General features: G+C 52.8%; 1 non-coding gene across 1 annotated transcript; it reads left to right on the top strand.

The window, feature by feature from the left end:
• The first annotated feature begins 2,718 nt into the window (after positions 1-2,718).
• Positions 2,719-2,793, top strand: Trnas-uga. The gene has a single exon. It is a non-coding gene; the product is annotated as a tRNA-Ser (tRNA).
• The last annotated feature ends 10,429 nt before the right edge of the window (positions 2,794-13,222 follow it).

Raw genomic sequence — 13,222 nt, 5'->3', positions numbered from 1 at the left:
CGTGAGTCGTGCTTCGGTAGCTGAGTTGGTAGAGCACTTGCCCGCTAAAGGCAAAGGTCCCGAGTTCGAGTCTCGGTCGGGCACACAGTTTTAATCTGCCAGGAAGTTTCATATCAGCGCACACTCCGCTGCAGAGTGAAAATCTCATACTGGAAACATCCCCCAGGCTGTGGCTAAGCCATGTCTCCGCAATATCCTTCCTTTCAGGGGTGCTAGTTCTGCAAGGTTCGCAGGAGAGCTTCTGTAAAGTTTGGAAGGTAGGAGACGAGGTACTGGCAGAAGTAAAGCTGTCGGTACCGGGCGTGAGTCGTGCTTCGGTAGCTGAGTTGGTAGAGCACTTGCCCGTGAAAGGCAAAGGTCCCGAGTTCGAGTCTTGGTCGGGCACACAGTTTTAATCTGCCAGGAAGTTTCATATCAGCGCACACTCCGCTGCAGAGTGAAAATCTCGTTCTGGAAACATCCCCCAGGCTGTGGCTAAGCCATGTCTCCGCAATATCCTTTCTTTCAGGGGTGCTAGTTCTGCGAGGTTCGCAGGAGAGCTTCTGTAAAGTTTGGAAGGTAGGAGACGAGATACTGGCAGAAGTAAAGCTGTCGGTACCGGGCGTGAGTCGTGCTTCGGTAGCTGAGTTGGTAGAGCACTTGCCCGCTAAAGGCAAAGGTCCCGACTTCGAGTCTCGGTCGGGCACACAGTTTTAATCTGCCAGGAAGTTTCATATCAGCGCACACTCCGCTGCAGAGTGAAAATCTCATACTGGAAACATCCCCCAGGCTGTGGCTAAGCCATGTCTCCGCAATATCCTTTCTTTCAGGGGTGCTAGTTCTGCAAGGTTCGCAGGAGAGCTTCTGTAAAGTTTGGAAGGTAGGAGACGAGGTACTGGCAGAAGTAAAGCTGTCGGTACCGGGCGTGAGTCGTGCTTCGGTAGCTGAGTTGATAGAGCACTTGCCCGTGAAAGGCAAAGGTCCCGAGTTCGAGTCTCGGTCGGGCACACAGTTTTAATCTGCCAGGAAGTTTCATATCAGCGCACACTCCGCTGCAGAGTGAAAATCTCATACTGGAAACATCCCCCAGGCTGTGGCTAAGCCATGTCTCCGCAATATCCTTTCTTTCAGGGGTGCTAGTTCTGCAAGGTTCGCAGGAGAGCTTCTGTAAAGTTTGGAAGGTAGGAGACGAGGTACTGGCAGAAGTAAAGCTGTCGGTACCGGGCGTGAGTCGTGCTTCGGTAGCTGAGTTGGTAGAGCACTTGCCCGCTAAAGGCAAAGGTCCCGAGTTCGAGTCTCGGTCGGTCACACAGTTTTAATCTGCCAGGAAGTTTCATATCAGCGCACACTCCGCTGCAGAGTGAAAATCTCATACTGGAAACATCCCCCAGGCTGTGGCTAAGCCATGTATCCGCAATATCCTTTCTTTCAGGGGTGCTAGTTCTGCAAGGTTCGCAGGAGAGCTTCTGTAAAGTTTGGAAGGTAGGAGACGAGGTACTGGCAGAAGTAAAGCTGTCGGTACCGGGCGTGAGTCGTGCTTCGGTAGCTGAGTTGGTAGAGCACTTGCCCGTGAAAGGCAAAGGTCCCGAGTTCGAGTCTCGGTCGGGCACACAGTTTTAATCTGCCAGGAAGTTTCATATCAGCGCACACTCCGCTGCAGAGTGAAAATCTCATACTGGAAACATCCCCCAGGCTGTGGCTAAGCCATGTCTCCGCAATATCCTTTCTTTCAGGGGTGCTAGTTCTGCAAGGTTCGCAGGAGAGCTTCTGTAAAGTTTGGAAGGTAGGAGACGAGGTACTGGCAGAAGTAAAGCTGTCGGTACCGGGCGTGAGTCGTGCTTCGGTAGCTGAGTTGGTAGAGCACTTGCCCGTGAAAGGCAAAGGTCCCGAGTTCGAGTCTCGGTCGGGCACACAGTTTTAATCTGCCAGGAAGTTTCATATCAGCGCACACTCCGCTGCAGAGTGAAAATCTCATACTGGAAACATCCCCCAGGCTGTGGCTAAGCCATGTCTCCGCAATATCCTTTCTTTCAGGGGTGCTAGTTCTGCAAGGTTCGCAGGAGAGCTTCTGTAAAGTTTGGAAGGTAGGAGACGAGGTACTGGCAGAAGTAAAGCTGTCGGTACCGGGCGTGAGTCGTGCTTCGGTAGCTGAGTTGGTAGAGCACTTGCCCGTGAAAGGCAAAGGTCCCGAGTTCGAGTCTCGGTCGGGCACACAGTTTTAATCTGCCAGGAAGTTTCATATCAGCGCACACTCCGCTGCAGAGTGAAAATCTCATACTGGAAACATCCCCCAGGCTGTGGCTAAGCCATGTCTCCGCAATATCCTTTCTTTCAGGGGTGCTAGTTCTGCAAGGTTCGCAGGAGAGCTTCTGTAAAGTTTGGAAGGTAGGAGACGAGGTACTGGCAGAAGTAAAGCTGTCGGTACCGGGCGTGAGTCGTGCTTCGGTAGCTGAGTTGGTAGAGCACTTGCCCGTGAAAGGCAAAGGTCCCGAGTTCGAGTCTCGGTCGGGCACACAGTTTTAATCTGCCAGGAAGTTTCATATCAGCGCACACTCCGCTGCAGAGTGAAAATCTCATACTGGAAACATCCCCCAGGCTGTGGCTAAGCCATGTCTCCGCAATATCCTTTCTTTCAGGGGTGCTAGTTCTGCAAGGTTCGCAGGAGAGCTTCTGTAAAGTTTGGAAGGTAGGAGACGAGGTACTGGCAGAAGTAAAGCTGTCGGTACCGGGCGTGAGTCGTGCTTCGGTAGCTCAGTTGGTAGAGCACTTGCCCGTGAAAGGCAAAGGTCCCGAGTTCGAGTCTCGGTCGGGCACACAGTTTTAATCTGCCAGGAAGTTTCATATCAGCGCACACTCCGCTGCAGAGTGAAAATCTCGTTCTGGAAACATCCCCCAGGCTGTGGCTAAGCCATGTCTCCGCAGTATCCTTTCTTTCAGGGGTGCTAGTTCTGCAAGGTTCGCAGGAGAGCTTCTGTAAAGTTTGGAAGGTAGGAGACGAGGTACTGGCAGAAGTAAAGCTGTCGGTACCGGGCGTGAGTCGTGCTTCGGTAGCTGAGTTGGTAGAGCACTTGCCCGTGAAAGGCAAAGGTCCCGAGTTCGAGTCTCGGTCGGGCACACAGTTTTAATCTGCCAGGAAGTTTCATATCAGCGCACACTCCGCTGCAGAGTGAAAATCTCATACTGGAAACATCCCCCAGGCTGTGGCTAAGCCATGTCTCCGCAGTATCCTTTCTTTCAGGGGTGCTAGTTCTGCAAGGTTCGCAGGAGAGCTTCTGTAAAGGTTGGAAGGTAGGAGACGAGGTACTGGCAGAAGTAAAGCTGTCGGTACCGGGCGTGAGTCGTGCTTCGGTAGCTGAGTTGGTAGAGCACTTGCCCGTGAAAGGCAAAGGTCCCGAGTTCGAGTCTCGGTCGGGCACACAGTTTTAATCTGCCAGGAAGTTTCATATCAGCGCACACTCCGCTGCAGAGTGAAAATCTCGTTCTGGAAACATCCCCCAGGCTGTGGCTAAGCCCTGTCTCCGCAGTATCCTTTCTTTCAGGGGTGCTAGTTCTGCAAGGTTCGCAGGAGAGCTTCTGTAAAGTTTGGAAGGTAGGAGACGAGGTACTGGCAGAAGTAAAGCTGTCGGTACCGGGCGTGAGTCGTGCTTCGGTAGCTGAGTTGGTAGAGCACTTGCCCGTGAAAGGCAAAGGTCCCGAGTTCGAGTCTCGGTCGGGCACACAGTTTTAATCTGCCAGGAAGTTTCATATCAGCGCACACTCCGCTGCAGAGTGAAAATCTCGTTCTGGAAACATCCCCCAGGCTGTGGCTAAGCCATGTCTCCGCAGTATCCTTTCTTTCAGGGGTGCTAGTTCTGCAAGGTTCGCAGGAGAGCTTCTGTAAAGTTTGGAAGGTAGGAGACGAGGTACTGGCAGAAGTAAAGCTGTCGGTACCGGGCGTGAGTCGTGCTTCGGTAGCTGAGTTGGTAGAGCACTTGCCCGTGAAAGGCAAAGGTCCCGAGTTCGAGTCTCGGTCGGGCACACAGTTTTAATCTGCCAGGAAATTTCATATCAGCGCACACTCCGCTGCAGAGTGAAAATCTCATACTGGAAACATTCCCCAGGCTGTGGCTAAGCCATGTCTCCGCAGTATCCTTTGTTTCAGGGGTGCTAGTTCTGCAAGGTTCGCAGGAGAGCTTCTGTAAAGTTTGGAAGGTAGGAGACGAGGTACTGGCAGAAGTAAAGCTGTCGGTACCGGGCGTGAGTCGTGCTTCGGTAGCTGAGTTGGTAGAGCACTTGCCCGTGAAAGGCAAAGGTCCCGAGTTCGAGTCTCGGTCGGGCACACAGTTTTAATCTGCCAGGAAGTTTCATATCAGCGCACACTCCGCTGCAGAGTGAAAATCTCATACTGGAAACATCCCCCAGGCTGTGGCTAAGCCATGTCTCCGCAGTATCCTTTCTTTCAGGGGTGCTAGTTCTGCAAGGTTCGCAGGAGAGCTTCTGTAAAGTTTGGAAGGTAGGAGACGAGGTACTGGCAGAAGTAAAGCTGTCGGTACCGGGCGTGAGTCGTGCTTCGGTAGCTGAGTTGGTAGAGCACTTGCCCGTGAAAGGCAAAGGTCCCGAGTTCGAGTCTCGGTCGGGCACACAGTTTTAATCTGCCAGGAAGTTTCATATCAGCGCACACTCCGCTGCAGAGTGAAAATCTCATACTGGAAACATCCCCCAGGCTGTGGCTAAGCCATGTCTCCGCAATATCCTTTCTTTCAGGGGTGCTAGTTCTGCAAGGTTCGCAGGAGAGCTTCTGTAAAGTTTGGAAGGTAGGAGACGAGGTACTGGCAGAAGTAAAGCTGTCGGTACCGGGCGTGAGTCGTGCTTCGGTAGCTGAGTTGGTGGAGCACTTGCCCGTGAAAGGCAAAGGTCCCGAGTTCGAGTCTCGGTCGGGCACACAGTTGTAATCTGCCAGGAAGTTTCATATCAGCGCACACTCCGCTGCAGAGTGAAAATCTCGTTCTGGAAACATCCCCCAGGCTGTGGCTAAGCCATGTCTCCGCAGTATCCTTTCTTTCAGGGGTGCTAGTTCTGCAAGGTTCGCAGGAGAGCTTCTGTAAAGTTTGGAAGGTAGGAGACGAGGTACTGGCAGAAGTAAAGCTGTCGGTACCGGGCGTGAGTCGTGCTTCGGTAGCTGAGTTGGTAGAGCACTTGCCCGTGAAAGGCAAAGGTCCCGAGTTCGAGTCTCGGTCGGGCACACAGTTTTAATCTGCCAGGAAGTTTCATATCAGCGCACACTCCGCTGCAGAGTGAAAATTTCGTTCTGGAAACATCCCCCAGGCTGTGGCTAAGCCATGTCTCCGCAGTATCCTTTCTTTCAGGGGTGCTAGTTCTGCAAGGTTCGCAGGAGAGCTTCTGTAAAGTTTGGAAGGTAGGAGACGAGGTACTGGCAGAAGTAAAGCTGTCGGTACCGGGCGTGAGTCGTGCTTTGGTAGCTGAGTTGGTAGAGCACTTGCCCGTGAAAGGCAAAGGTCCCGAGTTCGAGTCTCGGTCGGGCACACAGTTTTAATCTGCCAGGAAGTTTCATATCAGCGCACACTCCGCTGCAGAGTGAAAATCTCATACTGGAAACATCCCCCAGGCTGTGGCTAAGCCATGTCTCCGCAATATCCTTTCTTTCAGGGGTGCTAGTTCTGCAAGGTTCGCAGGAGAGCTTCTATAAAGTTTGGAAGGTAGGAGACGAGGTACTGGCAGAAGTAATGCTCTGAGTATCGGGCGTCAGTCGTGTTTCGGTAGCTGAGTTGGGAGAGCAGTTGCCCGTGAAAGGCAAGGGTCCCGAGTTCGAGTCTCGGTCGGGCACACAGATTTAATCTACCAGGAAGTTACATATCAGCGCACACTCGGCTGCAGAGTGAAAATCTCATTCTGGAAACATCCCCCAGGCTGTGGCTAAGCCATGTCTCCGCAATATCCTTTCTTTCAGGAGTGCTAGTTCTGCAAGGTTCGCAGGAGAGCTTCTGTAAAGTTTGGAAGGTAGGAGACGAGGTACTGGCAGAAGTAAAGCTGTCGGTACCGGGCGTGAGTCGTGCTTCGGTAGCTGAGTTGGTAGAGCACTTGCCCGTGAAAGGCAAAGGTCCCGAGTTCGAGTCTCGGTCGGGCACACAGTTTTAATCTGCCAGGAAGTTTCATATCAGCGCACACTCCGCTGCAGAGTGAAAATCTCGCTCTGGAAACATCCCCCAGGCTGTGGCTAAGCCATGTCTCCGCAGTATCCTTTCTTTCAGGAGTGCTAGTTCTGCAAGGTTCGCAGGAGAGCTTCTGTAAAGTTTGGAAGGTAGGAGACGAGATACTGGCAGAAGAAAAGCTGTCGGTACCGGGCGTGAGTCGTGCTTCGGTAGCTCAGTTGGTAGAGCACTTGCCCGCGAAAGGTCCCGAGTTCGAGTCTCGGTCGGGCACACAGTTTTAATCTGCCAGGAAGTTTCATATCAGCGCACACTCCGCTGCAGAGTGAAAATCTAGTACTGGAAACATCCCCCAGGCTGTGGCTAAGCCATGTCTCCGCAGTATCCTTTCTTTCAGGGGTGCTAGTTCTGCAAGGTTCGCAGGAGAGCTTCTGTAAAGTTTGGAAGGTAGGAGACGAGATACTGGCAGAAGTAAAGCTGTCGGTACCGGGCGTGAGTCGTGCTTCGGTAGCTGAGTTGGTAGAGCACTTGCCCGCTAAAGGCAAAGGTCCCGAGTTCGAGTCTCGGTCGGGCACACAGTTTTAATCTGCCAGGAAGTTTCATATCAGCGCACACTCCGCTGCAGAGTGAAAATCTCATACTGGAAACATCCCCCAGGCTGTGGCTAAGCCATGTCTCCGCAATATCCTTTCTTTCAGGGGTGCTAGTTCTGCAAGGTTCGCAGGAGAGCTTCTGTAAACTTTGGAAGGTGGGAGACGAGGTACTGGCAGAAGTAAAGCTGTCGGTACCGGGCGTGAGTCGTGCTTCGGTAGCTGAGTTGGTAGAGCACTTGCCCGTGAAAGGCAAAGGTCCCAAGTTCGAGTCTCGGTCGGGCACACAGTTTTAATCTGCCGGGAAGTTTCATATCAGCGCACACTCCGCTGCAGAGTGAAAATCTCGTTCTGGAAACATCCCCCAGGCTGTGGCTAAGCCATGTCTCCGCAGTATCCTTTCTTTCAGGGGTGCTAGTTCTGCAAGGTTCGCAGGAGAGCTTCTGTAAAGTTTGGAAGGTAGGAGACGAGATACTGGCAGAAGTAAAGCTGTCGGTACCGGGCGTGAGTCGTGCTTCGGTAGCTGAGTTGGTAGAGCACTTGCCCGCTAAAGGCAAAGGTCCCGAGTTCGAGTCTCGGTCGGGCAGACAGTTTTAATCTGCCAGGAAGTTTCATATCAGCGCACACTCCGCTGCAGAGTGAAAATCTCATACTGGAAACATCCCCCAGGCTGTGACTAAGCCATGTCTCCGCAATATCCTTTCTTTCAGGGGTGCTAGTTCTGCAAGGTTCGCAGGAGAGCTTCTGTAAAGTTTGGAAGGTAGGAGACGAGGTACTGGCAGAAGTAAAGCTGTCGGTACCGGGCGTGAGTCGTGCTTCGGTAGCTGAGTTGGTAGAGCACTTGCCCGTGAAAGGCAAAGGTCCCGAGTTCGAGTCTCGGTCGGGCACACAGTTTTAATCTGCCAGGAAGTTTCATATCAGCGCACACTCCGCTGCAGAGTGAAAATCTCGTTCTGGAAACATCCCCCAGGCTGTGGCTAAGCCATGTCTCCGCAGTATCCTTTCTTTCAGGGGTGCTAGTTCTGCAAGGTTCGCAGGAGAGCTTCTGTAAAGTTTGGAAGGTAGGAGACGAGGTACTGGCAGAAGTAAAGCTGTCGGTACCGGGCGTGAGTCGTGCTTCGGTAGCTGAGTTGGTAGAGCACTTGCCCGTGAAAGGCAAAGGTCCCGAGTTCGAGTCTCGGTCGGGCACACAGTTTTAATCTGCCAGGAAGTTTCATATCAGCGCACACTCCGCTGCAGAGTGAAAATCTCGTTCTGGAAACATCCCCCAGGCTGTGGCTAAGCCATGTCTCCGCAGTATCCTTTCTTTCAGGGGTGCTAGTTCTGCAAGGTTCGCAGGAGAGCTTCTGTAAAGTTTGGAAGGTAGGAGACGAGATACTGGCAGAAGTAAAGCTGTCGGTACCGGGCGTGAGTCGTGCTTCGGTAGCTGAGTTGGTAGAGCACTTGCCCGTGAAAGGCAAAGGTCCCGAGTTCGAGTCTCGGTCGGGCACACAGTTTTAATCTGCCAGGAAGTTTCATATCAGCGCACACTCCGCTGCAGAGTGAAAATCTCGTTCTGGAAACATCCCCCAGGCTGTGGCTAAGCCATGTCTCCGCAGTATCCTTTCTTTCAGGGGTGCTAGTTCTGCAAGGTTCGCAGGAGAGCTTCTGTAAAGTTTGGAAGGTAGGAGACGAGGTACTGGCAGAAGTAAAGCTGTCGGTACCGGGCGTGAGTCGTGCTTCGGTAGCTGAGTTGGTAGAGCACTTGCCCGTGAAAGGCAAAGGTCCCGAGTTCGAGTCTCGGTCGGGCACACAGTTTTAATCTGCCAGGAAGTTTCATATCAGCGCACACTCCGCTGCAGAGTGAAAATCTCGTTCTGGAAACATCCCCCAGGCTGTGGCTAAGCCATGTCCGCAGTATCCTTTCTTTCAGGGGTGCTAGTTCTGCAAGGTTCGCAGGAGAGCTTCTGTAAAGTTTGGAAGGTAGGAGACGAGATACTGGCAGATGTAAAGCTGTCGGTACCGGGCGTGAGTCGTGCTTCGGTAGCTGAGTTGGTAGAGCACTTGCCCGCTAAAGGCAAAGGTCCCGAGTTCGAGTCTCGGTCGGGCACACAGTTTTAATCTGCCAGGAAGTTTCATATCAGCACACACTCCGCTGCAGAGTGAAAATCTCGTTCTGGAAACATCCCCCAGGCTGTGGCTAAGCCATGTCTCCGCAGTATCCTTTCTTTCAGGGGTGCTAGTTCTGCAAGGTTCGCAGGAGAGCTTCTGTAAAGTTTGGAAGGTAGGAGACGAGGTACTGGCAGAAGTAAAGCTGTCGGTACCGGGCGTGAGTCGTGCTTCGGTAGCTGAGTTGGTAGAGCACTTGCCCGTGAAAGGCAAAGGTCCCGAGTTCGAGTCTCGGTCGGGCACACAGTTTTAATCTGCCAGGAAGTTTCATATCAGCGCACACTCCGCTGCAGAGTGAAAATCTCGTTCTGGAAACATCCCCCAGGCTGTGGCTAAGCCATGTCTCCGCAGTATCCTTTCTTTCAGGGGTGCTAGTTCTGCAAGGTTCGCAGGAGAGCTTCTGTAAAGTTTGGAAGGTAGGAGACGAGGTACTGGCAGAAGTAAAGCTGTCGGTACCGGGCGTGAGTCGTGCTTCGGTAGCTGAGTTGGTAGAGCACTTGCCCGTGAAAGGCAAAGGTCCCGAGTTCGAGTCTCGGTCGGGCACACAGTTTTAATCTGTCAGGAAGTTTCATATCAGCGCACACTCCGCTGCAGAGTGAAAATCTCGTTCTGGAAACATCCCCCAGGCTGTGGCTAAGCCATGTCTCCGCAGTATCCTTTCTTTCAGGGGTGCTAGTTCTGCAAGGTTCGCAGGAGAGCTTCTGTAAAGTTTGGAAGGTAGGAGACGAGATACTGGCAGAAGTAAAGCTGTCGGTACCGGGCGTGAGTCGTGCTTCGGTAGCTGAGTTGGTAGAGCACTTGCCCGTGAAAGGCAAAGGTCCCGAGTTCGAGTCTCGGTCGGGCACACAGTTTTAATCTGCCAGGAAGTTTCATATCAGCGCACACTCCGCTGCAGAGTGAAAATCTCGTTCTGGAAACATCCCCCAGGCTGTGGCTAAGCCATGTCTCCGCAGTATCCTTTCTTTCAGGGGTGCTAGTTCTGCAAGGTTCGCAGGAGAGCTTCTGTAAAGTTTGGAAGGTAGGAGACGAGGTACTGGCAGAAGTAAAGCTGTCGGTACCGGGCGTGAGTCGTGCTTCGGTAGCTGAGTTGGTAGAGCACTTGCCCGTGAAAGGCAAAGGTCCCGAGTTCGAGTCTCGGTCGGGCACACAGTTTTAATCTGCCAGGAAGTTTCATATCAGCGCACACTCCGCTGCAGAGTGAAAATCTCGTTCTGGAAACATCCCCCAGGCTGTGGCTAAGCCATGTCTCCGCAGTATCCTTTCTTTCAGGGGTGCTAGTTCTGCAAGGTTCGCAGGAGAGCTTCTGTAAAGTTTGGAAGGTAGGAGACGAGGTACTGGCAGAAGTAAAGCTGTCGGTACCGGGCGTGAGTCGTGCTTCGGTAGCTGAGTTGGTAGAGCACTTGCCCGTGAAAGGCAAAGGTCCCGAGTTCGAGTCTCGGTCGGGCACACAGTTTTAATCTGCCAGGAAGTTTCATATCAGCGCACACTCCGCTGCAGAGTGAAAATCTCGTTCTGGAAACATCCCCCAGGCTGTGGCTAAGCCATGTCTCCGCAGTATCCTTTCTTTCAGGGGTGCTAGTTCTGCAAGGTTCGCAGGAGAGCTTCTGTAAAGTTTGGAAGGTAGGAGACGAGATACTGGCAGATGTAAAGCTGTCGGTACCGGGCGTGAGTCGTGCTTCGGTAGCTGAGTTGGTAGAGCACTTGCCCGCTAAAGGCAAAGGTCCCGAGTTCGAGTCTCGGTCGGGCACACAGTTTTAATCTGCCAGGAAGTTTCATATCAGCGCACACTCCGCTGCAGAGTGAAAATCTCGTTCTGGAAACATCCCCCAGGCTGTGGCTAAGCCATGTCTCCGCAGTATCCTTTCTTTCAGGGGTGCTAGTTCTGCAAGGTTCGCAGGAGAGCTTCTGTAAAGTTTGGAAGGTAGGAGACGAGGTACTGGCAGAAGTAAAGCTGTCGGTACCGGGCGTGAGTCGTGCTTCGGTAGCTGAGTTGGTAGAGCACTTGCCCGTGAAAGGCAAAGGTCCCGAGTTCGAGTCTCGGTCGGGCACACAGTTTTAATCTGCCAGGAAGTTTCATATCAGCGCACACTCCGCTGCAGAGTGAAAATCTCGTTCTGGAAACATCCCCCAGGCTGTGGCTAAGCCATGTCTCCGCAGTATCCTTTCTTTCAGGGGTGCTAGTTCTGCAAGGTTCGCAGGAGAGCTTCTGTAAAGTTTTGAAGGTAGGAGACGAGGTACTGGCAGAAGTAAAGCTGTCGGTACCGGGCGTGAGTCGTGCTTCGGTAGCTGAGTTGGTAGAGCACTTGCCCGTGAAAGGCAAAGGTCCCGAGTTCGAGTCTCGGTCGGGCACACAGTTTTAATCTGCCAGGAAGTTTCATATCAGCGCACACTCCGCTGCAGAGTGAAAATCTCGTTCTGGAAACATCCCCCAGGCTGTGGCTAAGCCATGTCTCCGCAGTATCCTTTCTTTCAGGGGTGCTAGTTCTGCAAGGTTCGCAGGAGAGCTTCTGTAAAGTTTGGAAGGTAGGAGACGAGGTACTGGCAGAAGTAAAGCTGTCGGTACCGGGCGTGAGTCGTGCTTCGGTAGCTGAGTCTGTAGAGCACTTGCCCGTGAAAGGCAAAGGTCCCGAGTTCGAGTCTCGGTCGGGCACACAGTTTTAATCTGCCAGGAAGTTTCATATCAGCGCACACTCCGCTGCAGAGTGAAAATCTCGTTCTGGAAACATCCCCCAGGCTGTGGCTAAGCCATGTCTCCGCAGTATCCTTTCTTTCAGGGGTGCTAGTTCTGCAAGGTTCGCAGGAGAGCTTCTGTAAAGTTTGGAAGGTAGGAGACGAGATACTGGCAGAAGTAAAGGTGTCGGTACCGGGCGTGAGTCGTGCTTCGGTAGCTGGGTTGGTAGAGCACTTGCCCGTGAAAGGCAAAGGTCCCGAGTTCGAGTCTCGGTCGGGCACACAGTTTTAATCTGCCAGGAAGTTTCATATCAGCGCACACTCCGCTGCAGAGTGAAAATCTCGTTCTGGAAACATCCCCCAGGCTGTGGCTAAGCCATGTCTCCGCAGTATCCTTTCTTTCAGGGGTGCTAGTTCTGCAAGGTTCGCAGGAGAGCTTCTGTAAAGTTTGGAAGGTAGGAGACGAGGTACTGGCAGAAGTAAAGCTGTCGGTACCGGGCGTGAGTCGTGCTTCGGTAGCTGAGTTGGTAGAGCACTTGCCCGTGAAAGGCAAAGGTCCCGAGTTCGAGTCTCGGTCGGGCACACAGTTTTAATCTGCCAGGAAGTTTCATATCAGCGCACACTCCGCTGCAGAGTGAAAATCTCGTTCTGGAAACATCCCCCAGGCTGTGGCTAAGCCATGTCTCCGCAGTATCCTTTCTTTCAGGGGTGCTAGTTCTGCAAGGTTCGCAGGAGAGCTTCTGTAAAGTTTGGAAGGTAGGAGACGAGATACTGGCAGATGTAAAGCTGTCGGTACGGGGCGTGAGTCGTGCTTCGGTAGCTGAGTTGGTAGAGCACTTGCCCGCTAAAGGCAAAGGTCCCGAGTTCGAGTCTCGGTCGGGCACACAGTTTTAATCTGCCAGGAAGTTTCATATCAGCGCACACTCCGCTGCAGAGTGAAAATCTCGTTCTGGAAACATCCCCCAGGCTGTGGCTAAGCCATGTCTCCGCAGTATCCTTTCTTTCAGGGGTGCTAGTTCTGCAAGGTTCGCAGGAGAGCTTCTGTAAAGTTTGGAAGGTAGGAGACGAGGTACTGTCAGAAGTAAAGCTGTCGGTACCGGGCGTGAGTCGTGCTTCGGTAGCTGAGTTGGTAGAGCACTTGCCCGTGAAAGGCAAAGGTCCCGAGTTCGAGTCTCGGTCGGGCACACAGTTTTAATCTGCCAGGAAGTTTCATATCAGCGCACACTCCGCTGCAGAGTGAAAATCTCGTTCTGGAAACATCCCCCAGGCTGTGGCTAAGCCATGTCTCCGCAGTATCCTTTCTTTCAGGGGTGCTAGTTCTGCAAGGTTCGCAGGAGAGCTTCTGTAAAGTTTGGAAGGTAGGAGACGAGGTACTGGCAGAAGTAAAGCTGTCGGTACCGGGCGTGAGTCGTGCTTCGGTAGCTGAGTTGGTAGAGCACTTGCCCGTGAAAGGCAAAGGTCCCGAGTTCGAGTCTCGGTCGGGCACACAGTTTTAATCTGCCAGGAAGTTTCATATCAGCGCACACTCCGCTGCAGAGTGAAAATCTCGTTCTGGAAACATCCCCCAGGCTGTGGCTAAGCCATGTCTCCGCAGTATCCTTTCTTTCAGGGGTGCTAGTTCTGCAAGGTTCGCAGGAGAGCTTCTGTAAAGTTTTGAAGGTAGGAGACGAGGTACTGGCAGAAGTAAAG

The sequence above is a fragment of the Schistocerca piceifrons genome, chromosome 11 (genome assembly GCF_021461385.2).
Source record: "Schistocerca piceifrons isolate TAMUIC-IGC-003096 chromosome 11, iqSchPice1.1, whole genome shotgun sequence".
In the NCBI taxonomy this organism is placed as follows: domain Eukaryota; kingdom Metazoa; phylum Arthropoda; class Insecta; order Orthoptera; family Acrididae; genus Schistocerca; species Schistocerca piceifrons.
This window is presented reverse-complemented; position numbering and strand designations above follow the sequence as displayed.